Source organism: Saimiri boliviensis, chromosome 2, assembly GCF_048565385.1.
Source record: "Saimiri boliviensis isolate mSaiBol1 chromosome 2, mSaiBol1.pri, whole genome shotgun sequence".
Lineage (NCBI taxonomy): Eukaryota > Metazoa > Chordata > Mammalia > Primates > Cebidae > Saimiri > Saimiri boliviensis.
In genome coordinates, this window is record NC_133450.1 from 104,249,708 (window position 1) to 104,270,049 (window position 20,342).

Sequence of the window (20,342 nt, forward strand, 5' to 3'; positions counted from 1 at the left end):
ACCATGACTTGGTATATACCCCATGTAATTTAAAGTAGCTTTTATGTAACAGTGAATTATTGACAATCACTGAATGTGAATGCTTTGAGTTTGGGTTTTATATTCTTTATCTCTGTGGAACAGGTGGAACTGTATACCATCAGTCCTGTGTGGCAATGTTAGATTACATCAAATAGTTACCAAAAAATTCTCAAAAATTTCATAATAAATTGGAAATTAAAATATTTCAGATAGTAAAATTGGCATTTCACTTGGAACATTTTGGTGATTATGTTTTTTTTCTACTGTGAGATTTCTCATTTTACTGTGAGAGTGGGTCATGGGGACACATAGCGGTCCTGAGAGTTGGTCCTAGGGACACATAGTGAAAGCCCAGAATAGGTACTTCTAAGACACTTCCAATGTACTTCCCTTCCAGAGCAAAGGTGCATGAGAATTTTTAAAGCAGCAGAGTAGTGCCCTAGTGCAAGGATACAGTAGTCTGTGGCCAGCAGACTTTCCCACATAATAACAAATGGCAGCTGACTATAATAGATAGGGTAGGAGAGCTACAATGGCAGGTCTCACAGACTCATCAAAACCCACTTCAAGCAGACTGCTGCCATCAGGGTCTGTTGGCCAAGTATATCACCACCGGAGACTCTGAGGAGTCATTGCTGATGTTACATATAGTCATTTACTGTTCATATGAACACGACTAACTATTTCTTAGTGCTATTTTTTGATGGAATGTAATTCTTAACCTTTTCAAGTGTCAGCTCTAAGGCACTGATGAGAAGAACAATGTTTTTATATAAAAAACAAGTTTTCTATCTTTAAGAACTTAGATAAGTTTTTGGTTGTGAGCACAGAAGTTTTACACCTTAGAGCATCAAACCTGTTATCTCAGCCTGAAAATATTCAAGGTCAAGAATTGCCTTGCCATAATAGAACTTTAGTATGATCTCTGTAGATGATTGAATTTTTATAAAAATTCTATATCATTGGCACTACCAGAATGAATTAATTGTGAAATTAGTTCTTGTAAGAGTAGACTTATTAGATATAATTATTCTGGTTGTGTTTATTTAATTAGAGAATAATGTCTGAAAAATGTAATACATTTAGGTTTAATATTATATATTTTATGACAATAATTCACGAAGATATTACCTACCCCCCTTCCCTGTGCCCGTTCCCCAGCTAGCCACTTCTGGGAACTTCTCATTTGGGGTAATAAGAATACATCAGGACTGAGGAGAAGGCACAGAGTTATTTCCAAGACATGCAATATCTGGACAGGTAGGAGGTAGGGAAGTGAAACTGAGCGGTGGTCAATAGTAGTTTCTTCTGTGATTTCAGCACCTTTATCCCCCTATAAAATGGATCCTAAGTTAGTTATTGGAAACTTGCAGAAATATTTTGAGTATACTACTGAGCACTTCTTCCAATGACAGCATAGACAGCATAACCCTCAATATTTTTCTTTTCTTTCATTTTCTTTCCTTCCTTCCTTCTTTCCTCTTTTCTTCCTTTCCTTCCTCTCTTTCTTTCATATCTTTTCTTCTTTCTTTCTTTTCTTTCTCTCTCTTTCTTTTTTCCTTTATCTCCTCCTCTTCTTCCTCCTCCTCCTCCTCCTCTTCTTCCTCTTCCTTCTCCACCTTGATTTGGCCTCTTTCTTTTGATCTGCCCTCTGGCATTTGGGTAACCATATTCGTTGGATTTCTCTGTCTTTCATTGATAATCTGAAGTCCTTCAGGGGTCAAAATCATATTTGTTTTCTCCAGTGTCCTCAGAACTCCCAATTCCATTCTGTGTTGTTAACAAGCAGGAAGAAAACATGCTCTTATTTTTAGCTTTACACGTTCCCACATGGGGTACAAAAGCAGTCTTGCTTGTGCCCCTATGCTGCTCCAACTACTGAGGCTTCGTAGCTGAGGGAAACTTTCTTGCCTGACCACTTTATTACTTTGGCCTAACTACTCACAGAAGGTGTATTGTTTCTTCATCCCAACAGATTTCTAGTGGGCGTCTTGCCCTGTATAGAGCTATAACTCTCTGTCTTGGACTGAAGTTAATTCCACCACCAACCTCTGTCTTGCTTGCTTCTCTCCCCTTCACCCCCGACAAGTCAATGTGAACTGAATATCCAAAAACAGGAAGCCCTATTGGGTGAAATCAGCTTTTAATTGTCAAGATCAAAGCCATTTCAATCAGGTGAGGGTGCAGTATCAATTTAATGTCAAAGATTCTTGAGTGCTTACTAGGAGAGCAAGTTAAATACATTACTAAGCAGAAAGGCAGATGAGTTAGAGTTTGACTTGTAGCAAAGTTATCACTGGGTGAGCTGGGGCTATGTTTGCATAGGGCTGGAGCTGGTAGTATTGGGAAGGTCTAAGAAGTAGGAGAAACATAAAGCATTATCTTGCTTTCTTGGTAGTGATGGTGGGTAGACCTTTTTGATAAGGCACTAGAAGGAATCTAAAATAAATCTTCCAAGGAGGGAGGTAAGACAATTAGAAAATTGTAGAAAAAAAATCAGCATACCATGTATTAAATGGTTTCCTTCTATATACTGTAAACATTAAGTTGAATAAATAAAAAACTTCAAATATATGTTAATTTTACTCAAAACTTTCCATGTTTGGGCTGCCTATGTTAAAGAAAAATATCAGGGTCATGAGAATTAACAAGTTAGGTCATATGTGACTCACAGTAAAGATATTTTCAGCACTCATAAGGTACAAGAGGGCAAAAATTTCAAGCTAAATGGGGCAAGTATGAAATGAAAATATAGTGAGGTTATTTTTTCTTAGTATCTTCCAAAGACTGTTTTTGTTTTTATTTTTTGACCACTTGAGCATTTTTATCCTACTTATGTTGAATTGTTCAAGAGAACAAACGAGTATGACAAAGATCAACATGCTAGGATGTGCTTCCTTTTGGATAAGCCTCCCTGGTGAAGCCAGGCATCACATTTTCCAAACCCAACATTCTAGGCCTTTTCAAGGTGTTCTGTAAGGGTGTGTGCATACATTTTTATAGATTGCCTTTACCCTTCTGAACATGTTCCCCAACTTAGGAAATGAGAAAATAGGGCTAAGCTAGTGCTCCTCAACTCTGACTGTGTTTCAGGATTTCCTGTGGACTAAAAAATATTCTCTTGTCCAAATCCACTTCTGAGAGGCTGTAATTGAGAGTTCTGAGGAGGGGCCTTGAAGTTTGTATTTTACCAGGTGATTCTAATGTGCTGCAAAGTTCTACGACAAACTAGTCTCTTATCCCTTTAAAAGATCGAAGTGGATTTGGCCTGGGAACAAGAAATGAAGGCCACCTGTGAAGACTACTTTGAATTTTTTTGCAAGAATTACCTGGTGAGAATCAGATTAGAGGAGTTTGCTTTTCTGACCTGGTAACCATTATTGATTCAAAGACTTTCACTTAGCCCAGCTCAATGGCCAGGTCAACATTACCATTTCATGACATGCCACTCCTGGCACAAAGTCTGTGATTTATGCTTGTTTGTACAAATAAAACAGGTGCCCTTTGCTTACAAATAAAGGAGGAGTTTTCTATTAATATAAAGTGGTTTAGAGTTGCAAAGGGAGGCTGCCATTGCTAATGTCAAGATATGAATTCTCAGCTCTCTTTCAATTCTTGTGTTGTACTAGTGATTAGAAATGGAGTTATGGCTAGGGTTTGGGATGTGGGCCAAGAGAATATGTGTCTTCCCTTCATGTCCTTTTTCATCGCTAATTTGTAAAAAACAAAACAAAACAAAAAAAAACCTGAAAACCAAAAAACAAAACCTACTTGCGTTGGGTGAATGTGTTCAGTTGGTGGCAGCAAAGTTCTGTTACAGAAAATTGTTTGAAACTCTGGTCTTAGATATTTTGAAGAAAGCCAGAGGGAACAAAGCAGTATGTATAATAACATCCATGTTTTCTGTTAACCTGCAGAGGTTTAAATTTATTGCATCTGCTTGGAAAGGAGAAAAACGTATAAAAGGAAGATTTCTGGCTGCCTCTGTCTAAATGTAATCTCCTAAATATGTTCTTTGTTTCCCAATCTAGAAGCAGTATAGGTATCAGCTTCAGAGAGACGATTTAGACAGGTCATGAGCCAGAAAGATGGGCCTCTGAAGATTTATTTTTGGTTGTCATGTAAATTTATTAAAATGGGAGCTTCGATCTTCAAATACATCCAGACAAGATTAATGATTTAGTATCTGGGGAAATCAAGTATTTGATGCAATAAATGGATAAGGAAGGTTTCACAATTTCCCATTCATTGGCAGAGATACAAATTCAGTATTTAAAAAGCTATTTTAGGATTTTAACTTAATGGGAAATGTAATAAGTGCCAAAGAACGTTAGGTGGTATCTGACTAATATATACACTAGAAGAGTTTGTTAGCAATAAACATGGGAAAAAAAATGAACAAAGATGAAATGACTTGGAAAGTTAGCACTGTGGATAGAGATATTTTATGGTTTGCACCCAGAGTTTTCTACCTATACTCTGATGGTGAATTAATCTGTAAAATTTGGTGTTAATTTAGGGGCAAATGGATAATTGAATTCTAAACTGGCCCATTTATTAGCTTGCAGTTGTGTTACTTACTTTTAGTGATTATCATGCAAAATGATTCATGTTCTTCGAAACACTGTTACCAATACTGACACTACTATTGTGAAGTGTGGAGGTGGAGGAGAAGACAAATGTAAATGGAAAAAATAGAGACTCAGGGAGGGGTTTTGGCAAACTGCTTCTATGTTAGGAGAATACTGACTTCTAAATGAGAGAGCATCGTCCAGAAAAATGTTTAAAATATGACAACATCTGAGGTTAGCAATGTAAGCAGTGAAAGTCAATAGCCAGATATCATGCTTTTGTTTTAATGCTAAGCATTAGAACATCAGATGATTACAAATATTTCTAAATTCACGTTCAGAATTGCAGTCCTTTTAAATCTCGTCTCTATACTGTTTTGATTACATAAACATTTTCTTGGAAATCTTTTCAAATTTTGTTTTTAAAATAATTTTTACCTAGCTTGCTAATTATTTTTTGTTAAAGGTGATTAGAAGCTTACAAATGTTAGATGGATATTTCAAAAATGTGAAATACTTGAGTGTTGAAATGGCAACTTTTAAGTTATCCGGCATGAGCTTAAGTCAAATAGACACCATCAAAAGTGAACATTCTAGGTTAAAATTTCAAAGTACTTTGGAATGTAACCATGTAAATCCCATTTAAAATGATTTCCCAAACTTTAAATGTCATTTCATGTGCACAGTTTTGAAAATATGTTCTAAAAATGTCTCTCTCTGTTCCTGTCATCATAATGTCAGTCAGATCAAAGTTTGTTTCTTCTTCATCTTTCAATTTTGAAAATACAGAAAGGCAACAGAATATTGTGAACTTAAACTTTTCACTCGTGGGGAATTTATGACGGGTTATTAGAAAAAAATTGTAAGAAATTTTATAAATGAGATGTCTCTTTATTATAGCTGATTCTAAAAAGAACACACTGCATGTAATTTTCCATTTGAACACAAATTATTTTGTATAATTGTTGAAATTGGCATTGGTAGTTACCTAGTTTCAGGATAAGCTTTTAGAAATGGACTCTCCCCAATATAAACTTAAGCCAAATAGTTGACAGTAACAGTGAATATTCTAAGTTAAAATTTCAAAGTAGATTGGAATGTGGAATCACTGTGGGAAATTCTGGTTTAGGTGGCCCTGATGCCTGTATTAAAAACATTAACAACAACAACACCGGTGATTCTGATGGGCACCAGGATTGAAAATTACTGGACTATTGCTTTTAGAGACCGTGCCATGGCCAGAGATGATGGTCCACTATCCGTTGGTTGATTTCCATTCTTCTGTGGAGGATCCTGCTGGTGAGTTGCTATTACATAATTGAAATGGTAATATGTGGGAGATAAGGCTGCAAACAGGTAAGAAAACTTTTTTCTATATTTTTTATATTCCTTCTCTTCTAACCTCCTCCCATAACACTGGCTAACTGATCTATTTGGCCTGCCTCTTTCCATCTGTATATTTGCAAGCAAACATATAACAATGGCTCTAAGTGGTGCTTACTTACTGGCTTGAGAGAATCAATGGTAAAATTTTCAGAATTTCAGTTGTTAAACACAATCATTACTATTATTACTATTTTTTTTTTTTTTTGAGACAGAGTTTCGTTCTTGTTGCCCAGGCTGGAGTGCAATGGCATGATCTCGGCTCATTGCAACCTCTGCCTCCTGGGTTCAAGCAATTCTCCTGCCTCAGCCGCCCGAGTAGTTGGGATTACAGGCATGCGCCACTACACCTGGCTAATTTTGTATTTTTAGTTGGGTTGGGGTTTCTCTATGTTGGTCAGGCTGGTCTCAAACTCTCGACCTCAGGTGATCCACCTCCCTCGGCCTCCCAAAGTGCTGGGATTACAGGCCTAAGCCACTGTACCCGGACAACACAATCATTATTAAAAATTAAATTATATAAACACAATTAATTTATATTAAAATAAAATAACTCAATATTCAAAACTAATTACTTCCTAATTCCTTTATCACTTTTAGCTATTATCTCTGCTCTTGAGGTTATATATAAATTGTCTGGTGAAAGAGACAGTTCTTTGTATCTCTTCGAAAGTTGGCCCTCAGAGACTTCATGTCAGTAGCTTGAAATTGGCCAGGTGGGAGTCTTTATACTACAGCAATCAGCAAATGATGCAAATCAGGGCTTGATTTAATGTTGTGTTGATTGCCTAAATTTTAGAAGTGATGGAGAAAATGTTAAATGCTGAATAAACTTAAAGCGTGTCTTGTCTGTGGTTCTGGTATTGTGAATAGCATAAAAAAAATGAAGAAATTTCTGCCAGTATTTACAAACTGTTATCTAATTTAGCAAAGAAGATCACTCACTTTATTGATGAATGAGTGAAGTTCCAGCGCACGGCTTCCTTATTTCACTTTCATCTTATTCCTTAATGTAAACAAAATTATCAACCAACATTTTGTAATAACTACACTCATTTCTTAATGATGTGAGTGATTTCTGTGCTGAATTGGATCATAATCAAACATATATTCATAGTCTGATTTTGTGACACTATTGTTGGCATTTAATTATAAAAATTGATAATGGATTTGTAAGAAATAGCAAGTCACAATGAAGTTAAATATATATGAAGTTTACAATAAAGAATATTGTATATTTTATTATTTTCTTGAATTGTATATTACATGTTTTACATCAGCAGAATTTCTAATAAACGTATGTGTGCTCATGTTATGTATATGATATATATATATATATGTATCTGTATACATCTTTTCCTAGAGATGTGATTACACATTTAGAAGCTCATCACTGCATACAGTTCTTGAAGTGAAGTTGGTAGTCATTTAGTCTAAACTTTCTGTATTCACATATTGGCTAGATGAAAACTTAGAACAGCTCAATCTAGTTAAATTTATGCAAAGGTTAATAGGCAGCTACTAGAGTATGATTTCCTTTTCAAAATGTATATTTCCATTGCCCATGCATTAAATTCTACTTTAGAGATTTATTAGTTTGAGTTCTAATACTTTTTGATCTTGTAAGTAGTGATCACCAAATGGGAGTCTGTTTGTTGGGAATACTGGTCAAAATACAGTTTTCTAACAAGACCTCCTCCCATCCAAACTTGCTAAATTGTATAAAAGAATCTGTCTTTTTAATGTTTCCCAGACTAGGGTTTGGAGACCATTACTTGAATCTTGTGTTAAATACAAATAGCCCCAGAGAAGAAATCATGTAACTCAGCAGCTGCCCTAGTTAGGATTAACAGACAACAGAGATCAAGACCATGTGGACAGAACCCTTCTTCCCCACCACCCCTAGACTTCTAAAGCTGAGTGGAATAATGAATTCTGGTAAAATGCATACCAAGCTAACTGCAAATGGAAATTCTCTAGACAATCACATTTAACTATTTGGAAAAATATTAGAAAGGAGTCTTTCTTATTCCCTTGGCTTCATTGCTCAGGCAGGAAATATACTGTGTCTTCAAGTGAAGTGTTGTGAAAATCAGGGATTGTTCATCCGTTCTGTGTGGGCCAGCTATGTGGCTTCCCAGCATGCATGCCCATCTGTCCTACAATAAAAACTTTTATTTTTTTATGTCTGTAGTTTTTACAAAACTTTTGGCAGAAAATGGAATGAACATGATTCTGTATATCTGGTTGGTCATTTTGGGCCCGTATTGCTCTTTTCTGAGAAAGGTACAGATTCTTCTAAAGGGCTTACCAGGTATCCAATCTAAATCAATCATTTTTCTCACCCAATACATCCAGTTTGCCTGGAAATCAGCAGGCTTTCCTTCCAACCTTCCAATGAACATATGTTTGCTTTTCTTCCAAGGAGAAGGTGAAGTTTGCTAAAACTAGCAGGTAGAAAGTTTATCCAACTTTTACTTTTTAGACATTGGCTTGGAGTTTGTAAAGAAAAGTTTTGTATGATGCATTGAAAAATGCTAAGGGAGTAGGTTTTATGTGTTCCCATCACAAATATGATAACTGTGTGAGATAATTCATATATTGATTAGCTCAATTTAGTCAATACACCATGTATACATATTTCAAAATATGTTGTACACAATAAATATATATATAATTGTTATTTGTCAATTAAAAAATTTAAAAAATAGAAAAGTTTTGTTCAAAAATCAACTAAGTAGTGGGTAAATGATTCAAACATGTATTTTTAATTTCTTGATTGGCTGGGTGTGTAAGTGTAATGAAACAATTTTAAGGACAGAAACCAAGACAAAATTGTGTGTCATGAGAATATCTTCTTCTTTACCAGTTGAAGAAAAACTGGACATATTTGCTGACACATAACTTTTTCTTTTAAATTTTTAGTTATGAGTTTGATGTGGTTATTTTGGCTAAATTTTCTTGCCAATTTTGTGCTTTTATCAGCAACATTTATTTATTTATTTTAGTTTATCAACTCTCAGAGAGTAGGGACTATAGTTGTTCACACTGTTTTGTATATAGGGTGGCCATAGCATTTGGGAATACAGATATTATTATTTTAATGTATATTATAATGTGTTGCTAATAAACCATTTATTCGTATTTGTGTTTCCTGATTCAGTGGTCACCCTTTGTAACCTAGAGTAAGGCATGTGTAAGGATGAGATATGGCTAAAAGCAAGGACAGGGTGTCTCCCCACATCTCCTGGCAGCCATCATTCAGTGGGGGCAGGTAGTGGTTTTAATATAAATGCTCCGGAGTCACATCATCTGGGATTTAATTTAGGCAAAATTTGTAGAATATATCACCTCAAGCATTTATCATTTTTCTGTATAAACAATCCATTTATACTTTAGTTTATTTATTTATTTATTTTTGAGATGGAGCCTTGCTCTGTCACCCAGACTGGAGTGCAGTGGTGGATCTCAGCTCACTGCAACCTCTGTCTCCCGGATTCAAGCAATTCTCTTGCCTCAGCCTACCGAGTAGCTGGGACTACAGGTGCATGCCACCACACGCAGCTACTTTTTGTATTTGTAGTAGAGATGGGGTTTTATCATATTGGCCAGGATGGTCTTGATCTCTTGACCTTGTGATCTGCCTGCCTCAGCTTCTAAGTGCTGGGATTACAGGCATGAGCCACTGCACCCGACCACTTTTAGTTATTTTAAAATGTACAATACATTATTGTTGACTGTAGTCACATTGATGTGCTATAAACTAGATCTTAATAATTCTATCTGACTATATTATTGTACCTGTTAGCCATCCCTACCTTCCCCCACCCCATACTTCTCAGTCTCTGGTAACCATCCTTCTACTGACTGTCTCCATTAGTTCAATTATCTTGATATTTAGCTCCTACAAATAAGTGAGAACATGCAATGCTTGTCTTTCTATGCCTGGATTATTTCATTTAATATACTGACTCCAGTTCCATCCATGTTGTTGAAAATGACAGGATCTCATTCTTTTATATGGCTGAACAGTACTCCATGGTTTGCCTCTATAACATTTTCTTTATCCATTCATCTGTTGATGAACACTTAGGTTGCTTCCAAATCGTGGCTATTAGGACTAGTGCTGCAGTAAACACAGAGTTCAGATATTGCTTCAACATACTGATGTCCTTTCTTTTGAGAATATACTCAGCAGTGTGATTGCTGGATCATAAGGTAGTTCTATTTTAATTTTTTGAGAAACCTCCATGCTTTTCCCCATAGTGGTTATACTAATTTACGGTCCCTTCAACAGTGCACGAGAATTCTCTTTCCTCTACCTCCTCACCAGCATTTGTTATTGCCTGTGTTTTTGGATATAAGCCATTTTTTACTAGGGTGAGATGATATCTCATTGTAGTCTTGATTTGTGTTTCTCTGATCATCAGTGATGAAGAGCACCTTTTTATATGTCTGTTATTTGTATTTTTTCTCTTGAGAAATGTCTATTCAGATCTTCTGCCTATTTTAAAATCAGATTGTTAGACTTTTTCCTATTAAATTGTTTGAGCTCCTTATATATTCTGGTTTTTAATTCCTTGTCAGGTGGTTAGTTTGCAAATATTTTCTCCCTATTTGTGGATTTTCTCTTCACATTGTTGATTGTTTTCTTTGCTGTGCAGAAGGTTTTTAACTTGATGTAATTGTATTTGTGCATTTTTGTTTTTGTTGCCTGTGCCTTTGGGGTGTTATTCAATAAATCTTTGCCCAGACCAATGTCCCAGAGAGTTTCCTCAGTGTTTTCATTTAGTAGTTTTATAGTTTGTGGTCTTATATTTAAGTCTTTACTCCATTTTGATTTTATTTTTTTATGTGATGAGAGAGAGAGATCTACTTTCGTTCTTCATGGAAATCCAGTTTTCCCAGCACCATTTATTGAAGAGACTGTTATTTCCCCAATGTATGTTCTTGGCATCTTTGTTGAAAATGAGTTCACTGTTGATGTATAGATTTATCTCTGGATTCCTTATTCTGTTCTATTCTTCTGTGTGTCTGTTTTCGTTCCAGTACCATGCTGTTTTGGTTACTAGAGCTCTGTAGTATAATTTGAAGTCAGATAATGTGTTTCTTTCAGTTTTGTGCTTTTTGCTTAGGATAGCTTTGGCTATTACGGGTCTTTTGTGGTTTCACTGAGCTTCCGCAAAACAGCTAGTTTGAATTTTCTATCTAAAATGTCACCTATTTCTCTCACTTTGAGATTGGTCACTGTGCTTTATTTAGTTTGTTTGGTGAAGTCACATTTTCCTGAATGGTCTAAATGCTTGTGATGTTCATTTGATGTCTGGGCATTGAAGAGTTAAGTATTTATTGTAGGTCTTTCCAGTGTGAATTTGTTTGTATTTATATTTCTCGGGAAGGCTTTCTGAGTTTTCAAAAGGAATTGAGTGTTGTGATCTAAATCATTGATCACTGAGGTCATATATACATTAGTGGGCACCCTGAGCCCAGTAACACTATGGCTCTTTCAGACTTGTAGAGGTACTGCTTTGTGGTCCTGGGTACGATCCAAGAGAATTTCCTGGATTACCAGGCAGAGACTTTTGTTCTCTTACCTTACTTTCCTCCAAAATACCAGAGTAGCCCTGTGTTAAGCTGCTTGGAACTTGGGGAAAGATGACACAAGCACCCCTCTAACCACCACCACTGGGACTATACTGGGTGAGGCCTGAAATCAGTGCAGCACTGGGTCTCATCTGAGTCCCACAGTGACGGCTGCCTGGCCCAATGCCCAAGGGCTCTTCAGAGAGCAGGTGATGAATTCAGCCAGGTTTAAGCCTTTCCCTTCAGGACAGTGAGCTACACCTCAGCCCCAGGCAGGTCCACAAATGTCATCCAGGAGCCAGGGCCTAGAGTCGGGAAACTTAGGAATTTTCCTGGGTATGTATTTTACTGCAGCTGACCTGGCACCCAAGCCCCAAGACAAAGTTCTTCCCACTCTTATCTCTCCTTTCCTCATGCAAAATAAGTCTCTCCCTGTGGCTACCACCACATGATGCCTGTGGTGAAGCTTGGCCTCCACTGATGTTCACTCAAGGTCCAAGGGCATTTCAGTCAGCTTGTGGTGAATTCTGCCAGGCATAGGTCTCCCTCTTCAGGGCAGCAAGCTCCCCTCTGGCCAAGGGTGGGTTCAAAAATGCTATATAGAGCTAAGGTACAGAATTCTCTATCGCTCTCTGACTCAGCTGGTGCCTAAGTTGCAAGATAAAGTCCCCTTTATTCTTCCCTCTCCTTTCCTCAAGCAGAAACAGTCTCTCCTTGTGGCTATCTCAGCTGGGAACGCACTGGGTCACACATGAAGCCAGCACAGGTCTGGGTCTCATCCAAGGCCCATGTGAGCATTCCCTGGGTAGCACTTGTGTTTGTGCCAGGCCCAAAGGCTCTTTAGTCAGCAGGTGATGAATCCTGCCAAAACTGGGTCTTTCCCTTCAAGGCAGCAGGTTCCCTCTTGCCCCAGGCTGTGTCTAGAAATGTTTCCAGAGTGGTAGGGCCTAGAAAGGGAGCCTTGGGTCTCTGCATAGTGCACTATTCTACTGTGACTGAGTCGGTATCCAAGTTGCAAGGCAAAGTTCTCTTTATTTTCCCCAAGGAGAATGAGCTCATCTTCTTTCTTGGTTGTTAGTTGCAAAGATCCTGAATCCAGACTGAGGACTGAATGGGTTCATTGGACAGAAGAAAGACCATTGTGGGGAAATGAAAAGAAATGAATGAGGAAACATCACGCATATGTATTACATTGTAGTTGCAATGATTTGCCATCAATTAAGTAACCATATTAGTACCATTCACTGTCATTTAGGTATTTCACGTGTAACCAGCAAAAGGAATCACATGAAGTCATGGAAAGATTTTAAGAAGGAGATTATCATAGTTTGATTTACGTCTTTAATATTCACTACTGCTATGTGAAGAACAATTTGGGAAGAAAACCATAAAAGCAAGGAACTAGTTAGGCCACTGAGGTCATCCTGGCTATGGATGATGTGGCATAGATCAGAGCAGTCATAGTGGGGTTGGAGAGAGGTAGATTGATTGAAACATTCTTTGGAGGTACAACCAATTTCATAACATCAAAGTAATTTATTTAAAAATTATTTTTAATTATAAAAATATACTTTTTGTGTGGTATTATAAAACATTATCTCAAAGTTGCTATAAGGATTAACTGAATTTGTATATGTGAACTCTCACAATACATGAATGAGCTTTTAAATAAATATTGAAGAAGCAGTATGGGTAGTGGAAAGAGCATGTACACTTCAACAATTGGAAAAACCTGGCTTCTAATTCCTGTTTTGCCATTTACTATCTATTGCTTTCAAATTATCCCCCTAAATAGCAACTTAAACAATCAGTGTTTATTGTCTCACACTGTAAGATATTTACATACTTAGTGTAAGATATATGGGATCACCTTAACTGGATGACTCTGCCCCAGGATTTCTTATGGGGTTGCATTCAAGATATTGACCATGGGTACAGTAATCTGAAAGCTTAACTAGAGCTAGAAGAAACCCCTGCAAGCTAGCTCCCTCATATGGCTGTTGGCAGAGGGCCTTAGTTTCTTACCATATTAACCTTTCCACAGAGCTGTGTTATAGACTGCATGTTTGCGTTCTTCCAAAATTTATATGTTGAAATCCTAACCCCAAATGTGTCTGTATTTAGAGACAGGGCCTATGAGGAGGTAAAAAAGGTTAAATGAAGGCTTATCGGTGGGTCCCTAATCTGATCAGGCTGATGCACTTACAAAAAGAGAAAGAGACACCAGAGCGCTGTCTTTCTGCCATGAGAGGACACAGAAGAGTGATACCTGTAAGCCAGGAAAAGAGCTCTCACCAGGAACTGAATAGGTTAGAACTTTGCTCTTGAACTTGCCAGTCTCCAGAACTGTGAGAAATCAATTTGTTGTTTAAGTCACACTGTCTATGGTGTGAGAGACCAAGGTGATTAATACAGGCTGCTTGAGTATTTTCATGACATGGCAGTTAGTGTTCCTCAGAATGAGCCATCCATGAAAGAGAGGGAACAGGTAGGAGGGCTCAGTGTCAGTTTTATGATTCAGTCTCAGGAGACACAAGCTGATACTTTTGCCATATTCCAGGTCACTAAATCCCCCCACAGTTAAGGAGAAGACAATTAGACTTCACCTGTGCAGTGGATTTGACCATATATAAAACCATCACAAGGGCTTTATATAAACTTCTTTTTCCTTTATGGTATGGAGATAATAACACTTTCCAATAATATTGGCTCCATTTCATAAAAGAAAAAGAAGTTATACACTGAAAAGTAAATTTGGTAAAGTGTGCATTAATATATAACTGGTTAGGTGCCTGCTCAATAAATATTAATTCCCTTCCTTGATAATTCAGAGATAATCTCAAAGCTAAGAGATCAATAACAGGGCAGTGTAGTTCTTTTGGGTGGCCTTGAAGTATGTCTTTTATCCTTCCTATGTTCATGATAACAATATTTGTATCACACGAACATATCTTAAACCTCACTTATCTAATTTAATTAGGTTCATATATTTATTTGTGACTTTATTATTATTTTTTTCTCTTTGAACTGAACATAAAAACTTAGGATTTTTTTGGTTATACGTCAGTAATATGTATTTTTAAATTTTCTATATATAGGAGCTGTAAGGGACAAAAATTTAAGTAAAAATAATGTATCTCTAATGCAAGTGGAGATCAGTACTATCTAAAAATAGAAAAGAAATTCATAATTAAAATAGCATTTCTAACTGTAGCCTTATTATTTTAGCATGTTTCCAGCTGTGGGTGGCTTTACATGTCTTCAGACATAATCACATATCAGTATGCATGGAGTGATTTTCTTAATGTCCGCTAATTCTTGTATAAACTCTTTGCATAAATCTGTACCAATCAGGGTGTGATTAGAACCTTATTGTGCTGCAAAATCTGACTATACTGAAGTGAGATTCAGGAATAATGTTTAACTTTTACTAAATTATTTTTTGTTCTTGCTTTTAAAAGGAATTCTTTGAACCATAGAATTTGAATGAGATGATGAAGAATACCTTATGAAGTAGGAAGCTGACTATATCAGGAGGCCACTGTACTGATTTTTTAAGAGGTCAGAATTTATTGTTTGAAGGAAATATTTAGAATACTTTAAAAGTTGGAATGACTATAAGGTTTCAATATTATTTCTTTCAATGCTTGACATAATTCTTTCATTTCTAGTAAGCAATTAAAAAAATCTGGACTAGAACAACACACATTAGACTGAAAAGAGGCACCTCGGATCTGTGCAAGGTCTCTCTTGTGCAGCATCCCAAGAGTAAGGTTAGAAATAAATACATGAGGCCATTGATATTTTGGTTACATTAATTTGAAAATACATAACAAGTGTAATGCACAAATGTCTAAAACCTAAGAGAAGAGGGAGTTTGGTTTTGATAAATGGCAAGATTAAGAAAGATAACATAGTTTTTCTTTTCTTTTCTTTTTTTTTTAATTATACTTTAAGTTCTGGGGTACATGTGTGAGTTGTGCAGGTTTGTTACATAGGTATACACGTGCCATGGTGGTTTGCTGCATTCATCCCCCAGGCATCTACATTAGATATTTCTCCTAATGCTATTCCTCCCCAGTCCCCTCACTCCCTGCTATCCCTCCCCTAGCCCCCCACCTCCTGACAGGCCCTGGTACATGATGTTCCCCTCCCTGTGTCCATGTGCTTTCATTGTTCAACACCCACTTATGAGTGAGAACATGCGGTGTTTGGTTTTCTGTTCTTGTGTCAGTTTGCTGAGAATGGTGGTTTCCAGCTTCATCTACGTCCCTGCAAAGGATATGAATTCATCCTTTTTAATAGTTGCATAGTATTCCATAGTATATATGTGCCACATTTTCTTTATTCAGTCTATCACTGATGGGCATTTGGGTTGGTTCCAGGTCTTTGCTATTGTAAACAGTGCTTCAATAAACATACATGTGCACATGTCTTTATAATAGAATGATTTATAGTTTTTTGGTTATATATCCAGTAATGAGATTGCTGGGTCAAATGGTATTTCTATTTCTAGATCCTTGAGGAATTGCCACACTGTCTTCCACAATGGCTGAACTAATTTACACTCCCACCAACAGTGTAAAAGCTCTCCTGTTTCTCCACATCCTCTCCACTATCTGTTATCTCCTGATTTTTTAATGACTGCCATCCTAACTGACATGAGATGGTATCTCAGTGTGGTTTTGATTTGCATTTCTCTAATGACCAGTAATGAGCTTTTTTTCATATGTTTGTATTGGAAGTTCTGGCCAGGACAATCAGGCAAGAAAAAGAAATAAAGGTATTCAATTAGGAAAAGAGGAAGTCAAATTGTCTCTATTTGCAGACCCCATCATCTCAGCCCAAAATCTCCTTGAGCAGATAAGCAACTTTAGCAAAATCTCAGAATACAAAATCAATGTACAAAAATCACAAATATAGTTTTTCTTGAAGGAATTGTATTGGTTTGTCTTAGAAGACAGAGCCAACTACGTTTTTTTTTTAGAGACAAGGTTTTACCATGTTGGCCAGGCTGGTCTTTGAACTCCTGACCTTGTGATCCGCCTGCCTTGGCCTCCCAAAGTGCTGGGATTACAGGCGTGAACCACTGCGTGCTGCCCAACTAAGTTATTTTTAATGTTAGTCTCCATTTGGGCAGGGTTTCTGCATATTAATTTCTAGGTCTTATCCTTTTGGGTTTTTTTCCATTTCACCCTATATAATTAGCTTGATTGTAGTAACCACTTTACTAGGTGTTTGTATATATTAAAACATCTTGCTAAACACCTTAAATTTATACAATAAAAAGTAAAACAAACAAAAAACTGCTACCTATGTATCTTATCTATCTAGCCCTGATGTCTTACCTGTCTAGCCTTTCTCTAGAAATCTGACGCATGTATAGCAACCATCTGTTTATCTGTATCAGGCTAGCTCATAGACTGTTCAAATTCAGCATTTCCAAAACAACTCTTCATCTTGACCTCCAAACTCTCCTGCCCCTAAATTGTTTAACTCCATGAAGCCAAAGCCGTCATCCAGCTTTTCATATTGGAAATCTAGGCATTATGCTTGACTCTTTCCTTTTATGTTACGCCCCCCTCTGCTCTTCCTCCTCCTTCACATACAAATTAATCACCCCATTCTATTTATCTAATCTCCTAAATATCTCTCTAGTCTCTCTCCTCTACCATCACCCTCTGGCCTCTACTGGAATTAGGTTCTTCTTATTTCTTTTAGTTGATCATCTGGTTTCTCATGTTATCTTTCTCCAGTTTTTCCTCCAGTATGATCAAAGTGATTTTGTTAAGCGCAAATCTGATCATGCTACTCTCATGCATAAGAATCACTGAAGCAGGCGTATTCTGATGCTTCAGTGATTTCCATTTACCCCTCAGGCTAAAGGTGAATCTCTAGTATGGCATACAAGATCATTATGGTTTGCATTCTTGCACTTCTTCTGAACCTTATTTCCTTCACTTAATTATGTGCACATTGTTCTCTAGATATATTGCTAAGCTGTGCTTCCATGCTGTGGTACACATAGTTTCTTTTCTCTCAAGTTCATAGATTTTCAGCTTGGCAAACTTTTATTCATTCTTCAAGATGTGACTCAGATGTCACACTTCTGAGAACTTTCCAGACCTGACAAGGGAGTTAGATCTGCCTTCCACTGAGTTTCAATTGTACTTTGTGTTTGTTTCTGCTATAGCATTTGCTGAATCATATTAAAATTACCTGTGTACTTGTATCTTTCCTCCGTAGACTGCGGGTTTCCTGAGGAGACAAAACTATAGCTTACTTACCTTTATATTTCCTATTATCCAAAGGTAATAGGAACTTAGCAAATGCTCATTAAATATATGAGTAAATCAAAGTGTCTTATTAGCAACATGAATAGCAACAGTGCCTAGAAAAATGATTCTGCAGAAGCAGGACATGTTCATCAAAAACAATTTCTTGTATCTACTTTTAATAAAAGCAAAGACTTGCAAATGTATCAGTATTGGAACTATGATAAACACAGTTGGAATTACTACATTCATTTATAAACAACTTTTGTTATCTTGTACTCTCAAGCATCTAAGTGGCACTGAGCCCAGAACTAAGAAAAATAAAAGATGAATGTGTCTTTGGAAAAATATTCTAAACCCATTTATGCAATGAGTAAGGAAACGGAAACCTTGCCACTCTAATGATTAGTCCACTCTCCGTCTAAACAGAAAGCAAGGGGGACTATAGAGCACAGAGATATTAATAGACAGTGCAGACTTTCCTGTGTGAAATCTGTCACAAGAGAAGTGACAGGAGATGGAAGAAAAGAAGGAGGTAAGAAAAGAAGGGAATAAATCAGAAGTAAGAGTGGTGATAACAATGACAGTGGCAAGGATTTTATGTCAGGTACTCCAATCGTCTTAGAAGACGTCTTCGAAGATTGGAGCCTAGCAGCCCCCTAGATAAGTATTTAGAACCATTTTGTTAAGTGTGTGATGTAGTCTCTAAAATCTGAATTCTGGACTTTTTAGGAGAAATCCAGAAATGCTAAGTTGGAAGTTTGAACAGGTTTTCTGTATATGGATGCGTGTGCATGTCTGTATGTGTGTGTTTACATCTACCTACACCTTATAGTTCTGAAAGTTCCAGTCCCTAAAGTGAATCCAGAAAACAAGCTTTTCTAGAATTATGCATTCATACTTAGTGTTAGATAATGGAGGAAAATGGAGATTTTAACATGGGAGTTCTTTATGGGCAAGGATTGTGTTTTTAAGAGAGACCGAATTTTATACTCTCTGCTGTTTGTAATTAAGTCAAACAGCAGTGAATAAGTGATGGAATGTTGTGGGCCCTAGAAAATGTCTGTGCTCAGATCCTAGTTTTTGTAATAATGTCTCTTAGATCAGTAGTTCTCAGGTTAGACAGTTTGGCATGGCTGTAGGAGAAATTATAAAGAGGTAAAGTTTATTTTCAGTATTTCAGCCTTTCCGGTGTTCCTCTCACTGAAACCAAATCTTTCAGGTATTTTCGTGAAAACCCATCCACCAATTTGAGCCCACTGCAGGAATTTCCCCTCACCACTGTTTTCAGAATTATTCTTGAGTGAGACTGTATTATGGCAGCAATGTCTTCAGCAAAAACTAACGAATCAGGATTGATTAAATTTGTGAATCCGGCTCAGGTTTTTCCCTTCTTTATAATCTCATCTAAAGAACCCCTAAAAAGCCGCAGGAATGAGTTTAGCGGTTGTAATCACTGCGGTGGAGCTAGGCAACATGAAGGTCTGGGCCTATTTGTATAACTTACTCGTGCCTTTTGCGTCTGCTCAGGTCTGCTATTGAGAAATGGGATTTTTTCACATGACTTGCTGCTGTGTGACATTTCAACCTGATCACTTGGTGGCTGACAATATCCAGTTTATCATGAACATCTCCAGTTGTGTAGTGGCTTGATGTACACTACTCAGGCACTCATAGTATATTAGGGTTCATTATGCTAGGAATTATCTTTCAAATAGAGAACGATTTTCTGCTGCAGAGATCATAAGCTTGCTCTAGAACCAAGGTGTCTGCACTGTGTTTCTCTTGTTGAAATTGACCAGAAATCCACAGGGCATCTTTATAGATCATGGGTAGCTCTAGCACCTTTGGATCTTCTGAGTAACATAGCCCAAGCAGCAGGGCTGCTTGTACCGTAATTTGAATCTACTGCAGAGTCAACTATTGCTTTGGGACTACTCAAAACTGGTAGCTTCCTAGATAAGTATTTGGAACAATTCTGTTAAGTGTGTGATGTAGTCTCTAAAAGCTAAAGATATAAACCAGGTGCAAAGGCATGTGCCTGTAATCCCAACTACTAAGGAGGCGGATTTGGGAGGATCCCTGGAGCCCAGAAGTCAAAGTCCAGCCTGAGTAACATACTGAGATCCCCTGTAGCTAAAAAAACAAAAACAAAAACAAAAACAAAAAAACTAAAGATATATAATGTATACTAAATACTGTGCTCCTTTGTTAGCTACAGGGAAGAAAGATGCTATAACTAATTTGCTTGTGATTATATTACCTTGAGAACAAGGAAAGGACCATATGTATCAGAATATTGCTATGATTGTCTCTGTTTTAACATGAGAACTATATTCAAGATGTTTAGGTGTAGAAACCAAGTATTCCCTTGTCTAGATTGAATAATAAATTAGAGGTAATTTGGTACAGGTTAGTATGACCTAGTCTTAATTCTACCATTATTAAATTTTGTCTTCCTAAAAGACAAATCATGATTCTCTGAGTTGAGCTGAAGAGCAAACAAGCT

At 37.0% G+C, this 20,342-nt stretch overlaps 1 protein-coding gene across 1 annotated transcript in view; it reads left to right on the forward strand.

Annotated features, from left to right (window-relative positions):
- The window catches only part of LOC101050874 (uncharacterized), an 891,623-nt gene that overhangs the window by 221,762 nt on the left and 649,519 nt on the right, over positions 1–20,342 (forward strand). The window contains exon 5 of the mRNA XM_074389917.1: positions 5,722–5,891. The gene's annotated coding sequence lies outside the window, so the exon portion shown is untranslated. The remainder of the gene's footprint in view (positions 1–5,721; positions 5,892–20,342) is intronic.